This window comes from Oryza glaberrima, chromosome 9 (assembly GCF_000147395.1).
Source record: "Oryza glaberrima chromosome 9, OglaRS2, whole genome shotgun sequence".
In the NCBI taxonomy this organism is placed as follows: domain Eukaryota; kingdom Viridiplantae; phylum Streptophyta; class Magnoliopsida; order Poales; family Poaceae; genus Oryza; species Oryza glaberrima.
The window spans coordinates 484,954-504,130 of record NC_068334.1 but is presented as its reverse complement, the minus strand read 5'-3'; the positions used below and the strand labels follow the sequence as shown (position 1 = coordinate 504,130).

General features: G+C 44.7%; 1 long non-coding RNA gene across 6 annotated transcripts; it reads right to left on the bottom strand.

The window, feature by feature from the left end:
• Window positions 1-256: 256 nt before the first annotated feature.
• Window positions 257-14,618, bottom strand: LOC127784000 (uncharacterized). Of its 6 annotated transcripts, none has more exons than XR_008019428.1 (6): window positions 14,110-14,618; window positions 13,318-13,509; window positions 12,891-12,973; window positions 11,682-12,793; window positions 11,361-11,409; window positions 257-314 (listed from the first exon to the last, which is right to left on the bottom strand). It is a non-coding gene; the product is annotated as an uncharacterized LOC127784000 (long non-coding RNA). The 6 variants fall into 6 exon arrangements; XR_008019427.1 differs by lacking the exon at window positions 257-314 and adding an exon at window positions 11,544-11,592 and having other exon boundaries at window positions 10,083-11,409; XR_008019426.1 differs by having other exon boundaries at window positions 300-314; window positions 11,361-12,793.
• Between the last annotated feature and the right edge of the window lie 4,559 nt (window positions 14,619-19,177).

Below are 19,177 nucleotides of genomic sequence, written 5' to 3'. Positions count from 1 at the left end.
TATATTTTAGTGAGCTTTCCCCATTGTGTGCTAGTGGAACTAAGCATGGCTAAGCAATTCCTAGTCCAAAATCTATTCATGTTATAACCCAAGCTAACAAAGGAGTATGGTATTAAAATAGCATGGCTGTAACAATAGGTAATCACCCCGTAGTATCATTGCAAAACAAAATGCAGCATTTGAAAGAAAACATTAGGACATTTGCAATATAGGACCAACATGATCAAGTGACAAGCATGACTTGCCTTGCTCTGCTGCTGGAGGAACCTCGGCGACTATTTCGAAGTACACCGGAGCGTCGGAAGAATCGGAATCTAGCGACATACAAGGAAAACATTGCAAACAGGCAATAAGACTACTGAAACAGAGAACAAAACCATTTTTAATAGATTCTACACATTTTTCTTGATTTACTGAGACTTGAATGGGCTTAAACGGAGCTCGGATGAATTAGTTATGAATTTTAGAAGATTCACTGTGTTTATTACTATAAAAGAAAAACCTTAATGAATTATTGCGCAATAAAGCCTTCCAGGGCTGACGTCATCAAGGAGGGGGGCGCCGACATGCGGGGCCCACCGGTCAACGGCTCGGGGGAAAGCGGGGGGAGGTGGGGCGCGGCGACCGCGGTTTCGGGTGTGGTGGCCGGCGCGGGCGGCGGGAGGTTGGGGGAGGACCCGACAGGTGGGCCCCACCTGTCGGCGACCCCGGGAGAGGAGGGAGGTGGGGTGGCCTGGCTGGGCCTCGGCCTGCGGCCGGCTCAGCGGGGAGGAGGGGGAGAAAAAGGAGAGAATGGGCTGGTGGCCCATTCGAAAAGAAAAAGGGGAAAAAGAAAAAGAAAAAAGGAAGAAAAGGATTTTCCCTGGAATCAAAATATTGCATGCTCAATTTTAATTGGTTAAAATTATTTCTAGGGCTCTGAAAATTCCACTAAAAATCCTGTTAGAGAATTTCGACATGTAGAACTCAAGAAAAATTCCACATGCCAGATTCGATTATTATTTGTATTACTTTATTAAGGTTTTCTCTTGATTTACACAAGTATTTTCTTGAGACCATTTATAACTTCAATTTAGGCTTGGGAAAGAACTTTGGGGTGTGACAGAAACGAGGCAAAGACCGCAACCCTCGAGAAGCTAGTTCCTCACCTTGGGAGTCTGTAAGAAACCAGAGCTAAACTCCGCGAAACTAGAGAGCTGGCTAGGAAAATTGAACATGATCTCAGGGATCGGGTTGCCGAGCTTCAAGAAGTAAACTTTGAATTAAGTGGTTCATCAAAACCTAACTTTATCCTCGCTCAATCTATTCTGAGTTGATGTATGTACTTAAATAACCATCAAAATGCATCATAGTCCAAGCTGCTAAGATCACCGAGTTGGAGAGGCGAATTAAAGCTCTCGAAAAGGATAAGGGTGATCTTACAAAAGAAAGAGACTTGGCCATCAAGGATGTTGAAGGTAATTGTAGTCGGATTTCCAGAAATAGACTTGTCTACGCATCCTCGATGCTAACAGAATTGTTGTATGCAGATCGCAAAATTAAGTCCGAGGCTCAGTTTGATGTCCTAATTACCAAGATGGAAAAACTTGAAGGGGCTAGAGATGAAGTCGCCAATGCTGCTACACCGTTGATCGAAGCCATGTTCTACAATAACAATGGTCCGAGTACAATCGATGCTGTTGAAGTCTTCGACAGATTGAGAACTGCTCCGGACACATATTTCAAGAATATCAAGGAGGTTGGAAGCATAGGAGCTAGCATGGCTCTAGCGATGACTAAATCCTTGTATCCGAAGATCGACATTGATGCCGTTGATGGCTTTGCAGACGGAACAAGCGAAGAAGATGCCCTTGACCTTATCAATGATGCCCAGAAGGCTGCTGACAAGATTGCTGCAGACGTTGTAGAGAGATTTCAAGATACCAATCTTGGTCCGACTGGGTCTGATGATGAGAAGACTGAGTCTAGTTGAATCCATATGATGTAATCTGTGATGATGGAGGCTCAATTTGTACAATACTGATGTATTTATGTTGTGCTTGATAATTTAAATTTAGTCGCTGATTTCTTAAAAGTTTTTGTCGAACCTTATTGAGCCTAGAACCCGCAAAAGTTGTCAAAAAAAACTCTCAGTCCTCATTAACTAAGCCAAAAAATCAATCAAGACAATGATAAATCAAGTAAGCAAATTGAATTGATAAAAATCATACTCCATTATTATTATTATAATAGCCCCTGACTGGTAACTTCAAGAAACAACTTGACGTTGGAGTCAGAGAGAAAAAAGTATACACAAATAATGCCTAAGCATAAAAACGACGAAGATGCTCGATGTTCCAAGAATTGTCAACGTCTAAACCATCTTCACGCTTAAGTTGATAAGAACCTGGCCGGGTAACTTCAGAGATTATGAATGGTCCTTCCCATAAAGGGGATAACTTATGCCGATTTCGTGTAGATTGAATTTTCCTTAAGACCATGTCTCTGACTAAAAATGCCCGTGATCGAACATTACGATTGTGGTAGCACCGTAACCCTTGTAAACACCGAGCTGACTGGATCAAGGCTGCCTCGCGAGCTTCCTCCAGTCGGTTGAGATCATCCACTCGGTCTTCTCCGTAGCGCTCCTCTTTGAAATTGCGAAATCACAGGGACTCAAATTCCACCTCACTTGGCAACATTGCTTCCGCACCATAAACTAATAAGAAGGGTGATTGCCCCGTAGCCCGACTGGGTGTAATGCGCAGAGACCAAAGTACTGACGGCAACTGATCTACCCACTTGCCGGTGTAGGGACACAGTCGGTCAAGAACTCGTGCTTTGATACCTTGAAATACCATACCATTGGCGTGTTCAACTTGCCCATTACTCATAGGATGCGCTACGGAGGCATAACATATCTTGATACCGAAGTCTTCAAAAAATCCTTGAACACACCGCCAGTAAATTGGGTTCCATTATCCGTAATGATACGATTAGGTACTCCAAATCGATGAACGATGCTGATGAAGAAATCTCGAGCTTTGTCAGCGGTAATTGTGACAACTGGTTTGGCTTCAATCCACTTGGAGAACTTATCCACAACTACAAAAAGATGAGTGAAACCACCGGTGGGCTTTTTGAAAGGACCAACCATATCAAGCCCCCAGACTGCGAAAGGCCAGGAAAGAGGGATAGTTTGCAACTCCTGAGCTGGTTGATGAATCTGTATGGCAAAGAACTGACAACCTTCACATGTTCACACAACTTTCTCAGCATCAGATACCGCAGTAGGCCAGAAAAACCCTTGTCGATAAGTTTTGCCAACGATTGTTTGTGCTGCAGCATGGTTCCCGCAAATGCCAGAATGTATGTCTTGTAACAATTGCCTTCCTTCTTCCAAAGAAACACAGCGTTGCAAAATTCCTAACGGACTTCTCTTGTAAAAATCATCCTCATTCATAACATAAAGCCTGCTGCATCGAGAAATCCGCTCGGCTTCATCTTTGTCTTGAGGTAACTCTTGTTTAGTCAAAAATTTGATGATGGGCTCTCTCCAATCGGCGTCAATCATGCTTACTTCTTGGGTGCCCGCTGTCTCGATCATATCTTTCCTTGGTACTGTCGGCTCGTAAAGGTGCTCAACAAAAACATCTGAAGGGGCTGCTTCTCGCTTAGAACCGAAGTTAGCTAGTCTGTCGGCCGCTTCGTTGTCTTGCCGGAGCACATGAGTTAGCTCTAGGCCGTCGAACTTGTCTTCCAGATTACGCACTTCTTGTCGGTAAGCAGCCATATTATCATCAAGACATGACCATTCTTTCATAACTTGATTGACAACTAACTGGGAATCGCCGCGAACTATCAGACACCGAATCCCTAGAGATACTGCAATCCTTAGTCCATGAAGAAGCGCTTCATATTCCGCCACGTTGTGAGATGCAGAAAAATGTATCCACAGCACATAACTTAATCTTTCTCCAATCGGGGAAATCAGAACGACCCCTGCTCCAGTGCCTGAAAGCCTTATCGACACGTCAAAGTGCATAGTCCAATACTCCAGCTTCTCCGCAGGCGTGTCTTCTTGACACTCGGTCTACTCGGCAACGAAATTCGATAAAGCTTGGGACTTGATAGAAGTACGTGGCTTGAAGGATTAATCCAGAGCCATCAGCTCTAGAGTCCACTTTGCAATGCGCCCGTTTGCCTCACGATTATGAAGTATTTCTCCGAGTGGAAACGATGTGACCACCGTGACCGAGTGACTTTGAAAAAAATGGGATAATTTCCTGACGGTAATTAAAACACCATATAACAGCTTTTGTACCCGAGGATATCTTGTCTTGGAGTCGGCCAAAACTTCGCTAACGAAGTAAATCGGTCGTTGAACCTTTTGAACGTGGCCATCTTCCTCTTGCTCCACGACCAGGACCATGCTCACAACTTGAGATGTCGCCGACACATACAATAACAACGGCTCCTGCGGATGTGGTGATGCTAGGACCGACGGAGTTGTGAGAAGTTTCTTGAAGTCTTCAAAGGCTCGCTGGGCCTCGGGTCCCCACAGGAAATTGTTGGTCTTCTTCAATAGCTTGAAAAGGGTATCCCACGCATGCCAAGTCGTGAGACAAACCGGCTAAGCGCCGCATGCATCCAGTCAGCTTCTGAACATCTTTCTGGGAACTTGGCGGTTTCATGTTGAGGATGGCATTGATCTTCTCCCGGGTTGGCTTGTATACCCCTACGAGATACCATAAAGCCAAGCAGCTTCCCTGACGGTACTTCGAAGGTGTACTTTTCAGGATTCAGCTTCATCCTAAAGGCATGGATGCTAGCAAAGGTCTCTTCTAGATCGGCGATCAGATCATCCTTTTGCTTGGTCTTGACAACTATATCATCAACATAAGCTTCAACATTGCGACCAATCTGAGTTGAAAAAACATCTTTGGATCATGCGTTGATAGGTTGCTCCGGCGCTCTTTAACCCAAAGGGCATGGTGATGTAGCTATAATCCCCAAAAGGTAAGATAAATGAGGTCTTCAAGCAGTCAGATTCCTTTAAGCTAATCTGATGATAACCTGAGTAGCAATCCAAAAAACTGAGTAACTCGCAGCTGGCCGTTGAGTCAACTACCTGGTCAATGCGAGGTAACCCAAAGGGATCTTTAGGACAACATTTGTTGAGGTCGGTGTAATCAACACACATACGCCATTGTCCTATCTTCTTCCGAACTAGAACCGGGTTTGCCAGCTAGTCAGGATGTAAAACTTCCTTGATGAAGCCTGCTGCTAACAGCTTGGTTAATTCCTCCTTGATTGCATCTTTCCTGTCTTGTGCGAAGCGGCGGAGTAGTTGCTTGATGGGTTTAGCGTCTTCTTTAACATAAGGAGTGCTCAATCACCTCTCTAGGAATACCAGGCATATCAGATGGTTTCCACGCAAAAATATATTTATTACTTTGAAGAAAGGTGATGAGCGCGCTTTCCTATTTACAATCTAACTCAGCGCCTATCACAACAGTTTTGGTAGGATCAGAGGGATTGAGGGGAATTTTCTTGGTCTTGGCATCACTTTCTCCGGTCTTCGATACCTTGGCTGCAGGCACTTCTCCTTCGGTTGCAGTTGATGCAGCCAGTCAGATCTCATCCCGAGCAAGTGTAGTCTCACGTGTCTGGGCCATCTCACAGCTTTCCTTGTCATAGGTGACGGCTTGCTTGATGTCGCTCCGCAAAGATATGACTCCTCGGGGTTCTGGCATCTTGATCATCATGTAAGTATAGTGTGGGACCGCCATGAATTTGGCTAACACCGGGCGTCCGAGTATGGCGTGGTATGCCATCTCAAAATCAGCAACTTTGAAGCAAATATTCTCTATGCGAAAGTTCTCCCGAGTGCCGAAGGTGACTGGCAGGGTGATCTGGCCGAGTGGAGTAGAAGACAGTCCAGGGATGACTCCGTGAAAAGGTGCACTACTCGGCTTCAGCTCAGTCCGAGGGATCTGCATGTCGTTCAGAGTTTTGGCGATAAGAATATTAAGTGCACTGCCACCATCAATGATGGATCGTCGGAGCTTAACATTGCGAACCACTGGGTCTAGTACCGGGGGTACCACCCCGGGTGGACCACTCAGTCAGGATGATTCGAGCGGTCAAACTTGATTGCTGTCTCTGAGCACTGAAGATATTTGGGTGTATCAGATTGTACGGCGTTAATCTCCCTTTCAGTCAACTTTTGCTTCCGCTTGGACTCGTAAGCCTAGGTTCCACCGAAAATATGGTTGAGTTCCTTGCAAGAGTCTTGAAAGCCAGCCGGTCCATCGTCTTCATCATCCTTCTATTTAGATGTGCTCTATTCTCCGTCAGTCGGCTTCCGTGCTTTCTTGGCATATTGTTCTGCAAACTGCTGATAGATGAAGCAATCTTTGGCTGCGTGATTTGAATTTAGGTGATGCGAACACTGAGCGCTCATGATCTTGTCGAATGTGTTGATGCGCGATCGCTGTCGAGAAGAAGGTGCTGTAGTTGCCACAAGGTCCTCGGGCTTACGCTTGCGATCCTTTATGATTGGTACTTCCACTCCCCCATGTCGCTGGCGCATCTTTCTTGGGCTTCAATTTACTGCCCGACTGCTTGGACGCGGTAACGACATCATCGGCGTTGGCGTACTCATTACCTTTTTCAAACATCTGCTTGACTGTCCTGGGAGGCTTGCGTCCAAATTTGCCGACCAAGAGTTCGTGACGAACACCCTTAGTGAAAGCGGCAATGATGACGTTGTCGGTGATGTCAGAGATCTTGTTCGTTGCTCGGAAAAACGTCGGATATAATCCCGAAGGGATTCGCCGGGCTTCTGGATCACATTGTAGAGGTCAAACTGGGTGCCAGGACGCTCGAAGGTGCCCTGAAAATTGGCGATGAAGTGTTCGCGAAGCTCTGCCCAAGATCCAATCGTACCACCGGGTAACCCGTGAAGCTAGGATCGAGCAGAATCTGCTAAAGCCATGGGTAGGTAATTTGACATGGCCTTGTTATCTCCTCCTGCTGCGCGAATTGTGAGACCGTAGATGGTGAGCCAAGACTCAGGATTTGTTTTGCCGTCATACTTCTCGATTCCAGTCGGCTTGAAGCTGGCCGGCCAATCCACTCGACGCAGGTCGCTTGTGAAAGCTGCAATTCCGTCTACATCATCGTCGTAGTGGTCTGGTGAATGGTATGGAATATAACCTCTTTCTGCGCGACGCCGGTTGATTGTCTCGCGAAGATCGACGGGATGCCTGCGACGTGGAGAGTGAGGCGGTTCAGCACGGCGCTCTCTGCGTCTGTCGGCAGGTGAGTGAACAGATTGGTTAACATGATCCCTGCTCCTGCGGTTAGACCCTGAGGCGGCGACGCTGAGGCTTGGTTGATGATAATCTTGAGATCGAAGAGGTGGAACTCGGCTGCCAGTTGGCGTGCGGACCCTTGCGGAAATGACTGGGACCGAGGTGGCAATCATGGTCTTTGTCTGGTTTAAGATGTTGACGACGTGGTTGGGTGCGTCTTCCTGAAGTAGAGTGTCTAGGAGGGTGATTGCTGCTACCGCGTTCTGCTGTGGGGTGCGAAATACTGCCGTCCCTTCAACGTCTTGTTGTTCGATGAGTTCGCGTGCTCGTCACCCAGCCTCCAAGGCGCGTTGTCGCCGGTCCTCAGCCTCCTTCGCAGTCCGTTCGCGTTCCTGTTGCTCACGCTGCAGCCGGTCTCGCTCTTGTGCTTGTCGCTCCTCTTCCAGTCGGTGATGCTCGGCTTCCTGTCGTGTGCGTTGTTCTTCTTCTTCCCGGGCTTGACGCTGCTCCGCGGTCTCGTTATCAGCCATGAAAATGCCGAAAAAGAGAGGCGTGTAGTTGTCTTCGTAGTCTTCGTCAAAGTCATCGAGGTTGTTGAAGACTAGTTGTAGTCGAAGTCGTCGTAGTCGAGGATCTCCGTTGGCCGTGAGTCGACACCAGGAGAGCTGAGGTAGCCATCTAATTCTTCCGTCGAAATTGTCCCGAGAGGCTAAAGAGTGACGCCGACTTCCCTGAAGCTAGATTGGATCGGGGCCGAGGCCGGATCCCATCTAGACCTATGGGGAGAAGACATCCTGGTGGTGAAGACCGCAGCCAGATTGTCGGGGAGCTTCATTAGGATTGAAGGATAGGCCCCATCATCTTGATCAAGTCGTGCTGGAGTAGATGAGATCCCATCCGAGTGGTTTGAAGCCGACTCGGATGAGATGATCTTGGAGTAGATCTCGGCTGAGGTCGGGATGCCGAACGGGGCGGAGACCTCGTCTATTCCTGACTGGTTTGAATCCGAGTCAAGGAGAGAGATCTTGCCGAAGTCGTCGATGATGAAGTCGAGGCTACTGAACTGAAACGCTTGCACCCGGGGGGGGAGGGGTGGGGGAGACGTAGTCATCGATGCCGGAGACGAATCCCATCGCACTAATCGGCGAAAAGCTTGACGCTACCCCTACTTGGCGTGCCAACTGTCGAAACAAAATTTCGGCAATACGAAAAGGGGTGGCTATCAAGCAGAAAAAGTGGATGGGTTTGGAGATTAGGAATTTTATACAGGTTCAGGCCTTCTCGATGAGAAGTAATACCCTACTCCTGTCCAGGGATTGATCCGCTAAGTGTGTTATTCATCGTATGATCTGGGAGAAAAGTTATGCCCCAAGAGGCACCCGGACCCCTCCTTATATAGTGAGAGGAGTCCGTATTACAACATACAGCCCATATTCCTAACGGAATAGGCAAGTAAAGATAAAATACAATCGTAACCGTCTAGGATTCCAGGTATTTCCTTGATACACAAGTTAGGAATATAACCCGAGCCTATTAAAGATATTCTATCTATATATGGTACCCCTATACCCAGTCGGATATACATGCCGTGTTGGTATGGGGTATCCATAATCTCCACACCTTTGTTATGGTCACATTGTGCATTTGGGAGGTGATCTCAGGGTTGATCTTTCTCTGCATGAGCGTTCTCCTAGGCATCACGAGGATTTTTTTTGTTTGCCTTGGTGGATCCTCCGCTACCATAAGTAGTGTGAGACAATCATTGCGCCCTCATTCTGGACTACATCAAGGTTGTCTGTATGTTTGAGGTTCGTAACAGTTTTCATCATGCCTTTGCTGTTGGCCTCTTCCAGCTTCGTTCTGTTTATGCATCATGATGCCCTAGTTTATAGTCCTCCAGCAGTTTATGATGCACACAAGAAAGCAGCCGCCGACCTCCCTCTACATGCAGCAGCCACCTCCGTCGAAGCCACACCCCGCCGCTGGCCTCCTTCTACACGCCGCAGCCGTCGCCATCCCCAAAGCCACACACAGTACCCCCTGCCACCCTACCTTTGCACGCAGCCGCCACCGTCGACCTCTCTCTACACGCAATGGCCGCCGTTGCCCCGGAAGCCACGCGCAGTAGTCACTGCTGCTCTACCACGCGACAGCGCCGCCACCGACCTCCCACTACACGCAGTTGCTCCCCCCCACAAAGGCATGCCCCGCAGTCGCCACTGCCGACCACCCTCTGCACGCCGCAGCCGTCGCTGTCTCCAAAGCCATACGCAGCCGCCACTGCCGCCCTCCCTGTGCGCGTAGGCGCCGCCACTCCCTCCCTAAGTGAAACACCATCGACCTCCCTTTACACGCCACAGCCGCCAATACCGCCCTCCCTCAGCGCATAGCCACCGCCGCTCCCACCCTACACGAACCGTCATTGCCACCGTCGAAGTCGTACGCAGATGCCACTGCCGCCCTCGAAGCTGTGCGCACCTACCACCGCCGCCCTCGAAGCCGTGCGCATCAGCCGCTGCCGCTCTCCCTTTGCATGCAGCAGCTGCGCTCTTCTGCGCGCCGGCACCAACGCCGACCATTCTATCTCTGCAGCAGCAAGCGCTTTCCCACGCAACGCGGGTGCAGCAACTGCCGCCGCTTGCAAGAGAAGAGAGAGAGAGATAGAGAGAGCGCGTTGGACTGGATAGGATAGGGTTGAAGTATCTTGGGGGTATTTTGGTCAGTTTAAATAGTAAATAGTTTTTTTTCTTGTTCCTAAATAAAACCCTAACAGTGTAATGAAAAAAGAGTCAGATGGGGTGTTCAATTTTGAAAAGCAGGGTCAAATAAGCAAACAATGAAAAACAAGGTCAGATTAGTAGTTAGACTTCAAAACAGGGTCAAATAAGCAATTGTTTCTTATTTATTTGTGTTGGCATTCCGTGCAGCAAAAATCATAGTAACGAATTGGTGTTCTACATTTTTTTATCATTGCAGTGGGTCGGTAACAGACAAACAGCAGCAGCTGCTCTTGATGACAACGGAATTACCCTATGAGAAATAGTCAATTGTATAGACAGTCAAACACTTAAACTGATTTTATTCCTTGCAAATGCGCTTGGCAATGTTCAAGGAACCACACTTGATAGGGTGCTAAAATGCTGAATTAAGGTCACATGTTTTCAAATTTCAATACAGGAATCTACAGGATCAGAAACATCTAAATTTACTTCTCTTACACATGCTTACAGTGTAACTAGTTATCGTGCATGTGCAAGGCACGTTTTAACAGTATATATTAGCAAACGAAGAAGAATCTATGCAATGTTTTTTATGTAATGCACTCCATATAAAAACTTCTAGTAATTAAGAAATTTCCATATAAACTACAATAACCTGACAATTTGGATGGTTCTCTATAAAAACCACTCTGTTGAATCACTTCTTCCTTACCAACAAAGGTAAACATATTGTGTGGGTCAAGCACAATTTATACATTGCGATGTTGCTACTTTTTGGACGCAAACAATTAATGATCAAACTCTGACCAATTTTCAGCTAGAAGTGAAAATGCAAGTAAAAGAGAATAACTATCAAGGCATTATTTTCTTGCAGAATTACAGTTCAAGTCCTAAAGGGAAACCAGGCTGATAAGTTGTAAATGCAAGAAATAGCTAGAGTATAAGAAATCTGCACAGAACAAAAGGTACGCAAAACTTCTGTTAGGAATACATGACGACCGAGTCTATGTGAGTTTTTCTCAGGAGAAAATGAAAGCATACATACATATTAACAATCCTGAAAACAAATTAAGATGACCAAATTATATATTCATGCATAAACCTTCATGTCACTTTTACTTTCATACACCAAAACTCTAATCAAATTCCTAAGACCAGTATACCACAAGAAAGTATGCACACCGGACTTCTGATCAAGACATTTTCAAGGAGGAATTGCGAGTACACATGCAAACCGTAGATGTTGTTCTCGGCAACAATGGAAATGTCAGTTGGTCGTCAACAAACAATGAAATGTAATAAGAAAATTCTGTATTTTCTACATGGGAGAAAACCAACGCACCAGCTTTTGAGCTGTGGCTAGCAGGTGAGGAGTTTGATTCCATGGAGGGCTGGAGGAAGAGAGATATATGGTCATAGATGGCATCAAAACCAAGTGACAAAAAAACATAGTAATTAAATTGCTATTTCTTTATCACTACATCTGGAAGAGAAATTTTAGCTTGCAGCAGCGAAGACAACATACATCTAAAAGAGCAAAAGAACCATCCCTCAAACACCAGAACCAATAAGCTCTGCACAGGGAAGCTCTTCAATAAAATTTCCTGACAAATTTACAGGCATGACGTATGAAGAATAGGTAAAATCCATATGTAATACTAACTTGGATTTGAAGAATGCCACGACAGCAACTCCACACTCCCCTGTGCCCACACAAAAGTACAATAAAGATATTGTTACTCCATGAATAGAAATCCCCAATCCGTGCATGTCCTATTCAAGAACATTTTAAGTTTTTAATTCAGTATAATAAAGACAATAGTGTAAAAAACATTTAGGAGCTTAATTATCCAACTTCAAAAGACTCAAGCAACATAACGGCAACCACATTCTTCAACACCAAATGTTCTTACTTTTTTGGAGTACGCCTGTACAGCATCACGAAACAATGGATATCATTAGACCTATGTATAACATGACACTTAATGCATTTACTGAATATTAACCAAATAATTAAATTCCAAATTGCATTGATTTGTGTAGTGGGCTGAATAAACCAATTCATGGGGACATCAGTAACTTCAGAAAGTTGAAGGCAATATCATCTACCTGCAGCAACATTCTAACTTTAACAGCAATCTTCTTACTTTTTTGGAATACGACCTGTACCAATGAATATCATTAGACCTATATATAACATGAGACCTAGTGCATACACCTGAATAGTGAATACTAACCAAATAATTAAATTCCAAATCACATTGATTTGTTGTGTGGGTTGAATCATCCATATATTTAGACAAGTCAATTTCATGAAGTTGGTACATGATTAATAAAGAACATGTGCTGTTAAAATTATTTCGAAACAACTTAAGAATTAAGTCACTAACCTAAAGTGGGTAAAGCATTGGCAGTCATCAACTATTGTCGTTTCTAGCTATGAAAATTGTCACCCGTCGAACACTTGCTAGATGCAAAGAAAGTAAGATTTGGACAAACGCAACAGAAACACATTACAAATTTTTGATGATTTTACATCCTGTGAGTTTATTACCAACATGCGACGACCATACTGTTGAGGAACAGAGAGCTTTGAGTTCCTCGTTCCAGTAAGGGTCAAGTTAGCTTTGATCACTGAGGTTTGTGCTTTTCTGCATGCAACAAATATGCGGTGAAATTTGAGAGGAAGGTTACGATTACTAATGCGACAAGCGCATCCTCAATGTCGCCGCTAAGATTCCTGGCATTCCAACGGTCCAGTTCAAAGGAAGAAGCCTGAAACCAGAAGTAGCCACTGTCATTTCATCTAAGCAGTGCACATTTCTATCAACTATGGCTAGTGATTATTGTTGGAGAACAAAAACATACATACATGTGGATCGTCCTTGGACAACCGCTCGGCCGTTAGCTTTAAGCCTACCATACCACACTACGTGGCCGGTATGCGAACATATCCTGATTAAAACACACAAGTATTAATTCAGAGCTGCAAATATTTTCATACAACACACTGGATAAAGATTAGGCAATAATCAAATAAAGCCACAAAAGAAGGGAGCTGGGGCCTCTCTCTCTCTCTCTCAGATTCAGGGAAAAAAAGAAACAAAGAGAATAGAAAGAGAGTATCATCCTGCAAAGAAAGTCCCCCGAAACTGGTAATATTCAGTACACAGGGATTCAACATGACGCAGATGGAAATATCATTAAGCGTGAACCTAGTATCACAAAAGGAAGGAGATTCATGCAGTGCAGAAGGTACTGGATTTGATCGATAATAGATCCATGCGTCTCTCACTGACCTGCTACTCCCTCTCGGTGTTCCTTCTTCCGCACACGCCACCGATGAAAACCTACGACTGATATTCCCCATTGTTGGAGCAGGGGGCAAGTCGTCGCCATCACTGGAACCGCCGTTGAGCTTGTCCTCAGCCGGCACTCCATCGTACGCAAAGAGGTGAAGACCATCGGAACCACGTTGCCATCTCATCCAACTAATAAAGAAAAAAAATCATCTCTAAATATATACTTCTTGTTCCTCTTTGCATCAATATATCAGACAACTAATAAAGAAAAAAAATCAGCAAATAGGATTATAGGAATTTCCTAATTGATCAGGAAACACAAATAAAAATTAATGATTCTTGCTTAGTCTGTTTAAGCTGTTCTAAACAACACATGATGAACAAACATATATAAGTATATATGATATGCATTTGTAGGCTCATTAAAGTGCTCATTTGTCTGGCATCCCAACTAATTAAGATGTCACTTTAGTTGTTTTCTGTCACCGAAAAGAATTCATCTAATATATACCATGTGTCCGCCCTAGACAGAAACATTCTTAAAATAACCAAACAAACATTCTTAAAATAGCATTTGACATTACATTGATGTACACTTCAAAAAAACATAACTATCAAGATAAGGAGAGCCATTTGGCAGTAACTATTCATTTAAAAACACAAAATTCGACAAATAAAAATAGGATTAATGGGGATGAGGAAGCAATTTGGCAGAAACTGTTCATTTAAAAACACAAAATTTGACAAATAAAAATAGGACTAATGGGGATGTGGAAGCAAGAGTGTTACTTTGATCCGAATCAGGTGTGCTGGCACAGAAGAGAAGAAGGCGCAAGGAAGCTGGATGGTCGAACTCGGCGTAGGTCGAACGAAACGTTGGACAAATTCGGCACCTTCGGGGAGGAGAGTTGCATACCAGCGTGGCGTGCACAGCACCTCCGGCAGAAGGGAGAACAACCGGCAACGTCGGGGGCAGTCCCGGGCGGGGCTCTGACGGAAAGGGGAACCACCACGGTGCCGGCAGAGGCAGTCCTGGACGGGGCTCCGGAAGAATGGGGAACTACCACGGCAGCGGCAGGGGCACGATGTGGTGGCGTGTAGCGGGGAGTCGCGAGGAGGCACGACAGTGAGTGCGCTGGTCCAGCGGCAGTGAAGACACGGCAGCGGCGGCGCTGGTCCAGCTGTGGACTGCGGCGACAGCCGGGATTCGGGCGAAGCGAGGAGGACAGAGAATGCGCACGGAGCAAGGAGTGAGGGGAATCACGCGCGGGAGGCGGAGTCATCGCGCGTGGGGGCGGAGTGGGGGTGGAATTGGTGGGATGGGATTGGCGATTAGATGAGATGGTGGATGGACGACTGAGATTAGATGGAATGATTTCGCCCGTAGGATTGGAGGGGTGAACTCCTTTTTAGAACATCATCAACAGTATCCCTAAATTTCATCCCAAAAATATTATTTATGGAAATCCTAAACAAAGTTTAAGATGTTAAAATAATAATCTCTCCCAGAGATTGGCTAAATTTGACTTCCTAAAAATAAAAGTTAGGTACGATACAAAACTGCCAACAGAAATCCTTTTCATTCTCCCTCTTGCGAGATCGCACTCGCTCGCGCGACCTGTGATCGCAGTGTCGTGCTCACCACTCGGCATCGCTCCACTCAACGTGATCAAGCTCGGCAGGTCTTGCAGCTCTAGTCTCCAGACATGGGATCTAGCAACAGCAACCAGCTCCAATCATTCGCAATCAACACCAACCAATAAGCAGCACATTAGTAGCTCCAGAAACTTGTTGGTAACTCAGCAGTCCACAGCATAAGCACCAGCAGATTAGGTACAAGATATGAATACTTGAGCAATAATACAATGTCAAAAAATAAAACGTACAAAATTTGCATATCAAGTACTATCTATTTATTCGTGCCATTCTTGTTACACAACAATGGTGCAATTTTAGCAGCAACATCAGCAGCAGCAGGCAGCAACACCATTCACCAATTTCAGCAGCATTCTAGCAGCAATTAAGTTCGCATCCAGCACATAGCAGAGGGCATTGCAATTGCATTAGAAAGGATAAGAGAATCAGAATAGAGTCATGTTCTATTGCTTATACTTGGATTTCCTAAGTTCTGTGGTTGTCTTGCATCGGTCAAAAATCAGAAAAGGAGCATTGGCCAAATAAAGATCGATCCCCAATTTTCCCAAAGATCGATCCAAGTCACGAAAAAAATTACCAAATCCAAAAATCCTAACTCAAGAAATCTCAAGAAACCCTAACCCAAGTCAGACGACTAGAATCGGCAGTGGCTCCTACTACACGCCGCCGCTGTAGGTTGTCGCATCGGCGCATGCCGCTGGGTGCGGATGCGTGAATCGGGGCACCGGTCAGATGCTTGAACGGGGTGCCAACCAATTATATGAGAGATGCATCTGGCGGCGGGGTAGCTAGAGGTGACTGCAAGGGACAACTCCACGAGATGAAGTTGCAGACTAGAAAATTTCGACGAGGGTGCAGGAACTGCCACAAGCACGCGGGAGAGGTGGATTAGGAGCGAGAGCTCTTCTTTACTTGTGGGGAGCGAGAAACCAGGAGATGGGAATCCTGGTAATTAATGGGTTTCTTGTTTAGGGCCACTACTAGATCAATTTTTATCAACAAAACTCCAAAATTATTGGATAGGGATTTGCTTTGGGATGCTCATATATTAGTATAGATATGCAGGAATAAGCTGCATAGCATGTTGATTGCAACAATCATCATTTTACATAAATAATAGATATGTTAATTTATTTATGTCTTCAACCACATTGAATAAAATAAATATTCCGTTTAGATATATCCTGTTTCATGTCTGTGGGTTACTGAGATGTAAAAATCTCATGTGGGAAACAAGCATGATCAGGCTACCATTTCAATTTGCAAAGGATGATGGTCTTCACTTTTATATCCCACTCTGCCCTGGGAGGCCTTCTATATTTAACTTTCATCTACTGATGTCGTCAGTCATTCAATATTGTTGACACTTTTCAAGGCTCGGTTCTACACTGAGTTAACTTACAAGAAAAACAATATTTGATCTAGAGCCAATGCGTGTTATGCAGAAACTAAAACAGAGAATGAGCTGTTTGACATGGTCAAACTCATATACATAACTAGTTGGCACCCCGCATCTTTGCCACAGCTTTTGTAGTATTATCGCCAAACAAAATCATAGTTTTAAATGGTTAGGTGCAACTCTATGTATATATAAAATATATGATAATGTAGATTTATATATGCCTTATGTTATTACAATATAATTCATGCTTTATTTTTCTAAGCGTCATTGTGTATTGTTATAATATATGAATATTATTTTCATGCGCAATATGGGTATCGTTATAGTTAGACAATTTGCATCTCTCTACTTCAATCAAGTTTTTTCTGAAAATAGATTCAGGTAACGATACCTAATACTTATATGATATCTTATCATGCATAATAATACAAAACACACATATTAAACAATCATCACATATTAAACAATAATTTGAGTTGTATTCAGAAAACATGGTGTTATGCACAAAATATGTAACGGTGCTATGTGTGACTGTGAGGTGGAGCAAAGGGAGGTGAATGGATAACTAATGAATGATGGAATTGGAGGTGAATGGATAACTAATGAATGATGGAATTGGATGAATAAGTAGCTTCTTGATCCAACTGTTATTATCTTTGTACTAATATGATCTAATTGTTGATGATGTGGCTTCTTACATGTTTTGCTTTATAGGAGTAAATGTCCCTTAGTGGGTACCAAATATATAGGAAGATGGTATTTACTGCATTGCAAAGTATAATATGTTACCTGCTTTACTCTAAATGTTGTCTTAAAAAAAGTATATATACGTGCACTGCACAGTCTCATCTCATTGTTGTACAACCAGCTATCGGCACAAAGCATCAGTATTATGCTTTACTCTGCTCGAGCATTTTTCAACTATTTAATTTTGTTGTGTTGATCTTCTAAATAATTATTTTACTTGGTCACGTCCAAGCTATGTTTCCATTAGGGTTTGGGTGGAGGCGACGCCCAGGCGACTGGGCGGCAAAGCCTTCCCTCCCATCCTGGCGATGGAATTGGATGGAGGTTTTCTCCGATCTGCTTATGGAGTCTGCAGGGTTTACGCCTTCCCTTGCTAGTTTCTTTGTTGGGTGGATTCATGGTGGATCGCCTAGCTTTCTGCTAGGGTTTCTGGAGGATTAGTTAATCCCTCTGAATTATCCAAATCCGAGGGATGTTGGGATTCGTTCCCAAGCCCACGATCCATATGGCAAGTTCTATATTGCCCCAGTTGTTCATTGGATCGAGGGGAGATCGGTTTACTTGCGATCTGATCTACAAAAGTTTCCTTCGATAGTTTCTGGGGAGAGAGAGGGACTTGGTTGACAGTCCCTTTATAAGGACTGGTCTTCCAAGTATCTGGAACCAACAAGTTCAATATCCACAATCGGGTTTGTTAGGTCGCAATCCAATATGTTCTTGTTTCTTCAAAGGAAGTTCAATGGCAACTACTGGTGGTGGGGGCGATAAAGGGGTCGTCAGTGAGATGACTACCTGCCCGAAGCCGCTTAGTGGTACCATGGATGTTCCATCGAATCAATTGGTGTTGATGACGAAGGAGTCATCGGCGGCTGGCCCAAAAGATCTAATTCTCTAGGATGCGATGGCTAGCGAGTACCGAGAAGAGTTTCAACCGAGTTTCCAACAGGGCCCTTCACAATTCACCGAGGGAGAGTTGCATGAGGAGGAAAATAATGTGGTTGAAGTTAATATTGAAGAAGAAGAGACAATTTGTTTATCATAACCTTTTGTGCAGAAGGAGATTTCAAGTTTGTCCTTCAAGGGGGTCCTTGGCTGCATAGAGGTGATGCCCTCCTAGTTGTTGAATTCGATGGCCTGACTAGCCCATCCAATGTTCCTCTGGATGTAGTTCCAATTTGGATCAGAATATATGATCTGCCTTTAGTGCTAATGACAAAGGCTAGAGGAGAACTATATGGAAGGAGTTTTGGTCGAGTTCGTGAAGTTGATGTGGAAGCTGATGGCTGCAATAGACATGATTGTTTCCACATACTGGTGGACTTACCTGTTGCAAAGCCTCTGAAATCGAAGATTGGGATAAAAGTAAATTTGTAGGGCAGTGAGGAGGTCAAGCGGTTTGATGTGAGATACGAGAGGATCCCATACTTCTGCTTCTTCTGTGGTTTCATTGGACAATCTGATAAAGAATGTGACAAGAAGAGTGCAAGCAAGGATGTGCCATATCGCTTCTCTGTTGAACTGCGCTGTTCTCCTCTGAAGCCTTTTGACAGGAAGGTGAACAAAGTCAAGGCAACATACCAGCCAAATGCTTCACATAAGTTGGTTTTCAGAAGTGCTGGGAGTGCGGTTTCTTCTTCTTCAAGGAGAGGTCAGAAGGAGGATTGGGCCGAGGTTGTTCCCCCAAGGGTGGATGCTTGCGATGATTTCGATCATAGGGAGATAGAAGGGGATGTGCAGATAGATGAGCAACTTGCACAACAAACACATAAGCTGAAGGTGTCATATGCGACTGCTCAGCGTTAGGGGGGTATGGAAAATCAGATCTTCAAGTCTGACAAAGGCAGCAGGGATGATACATTGGTGTCCACAGATCCTAAAGGAGGAATGATTCTGGCCATGCAGGAATTATACCTCCTAGCTTCTTTTGGGGATGCATCTTGGAGGATACAGGAGGTGCAAACAAGAGGAGGACCCCTGAACAGAGTGGACAGAAGAAAGTTGGTAGAGTACAGCTGGCCTTGCTAGAGTATGGGCAGGGGACAGAGGAAGTTA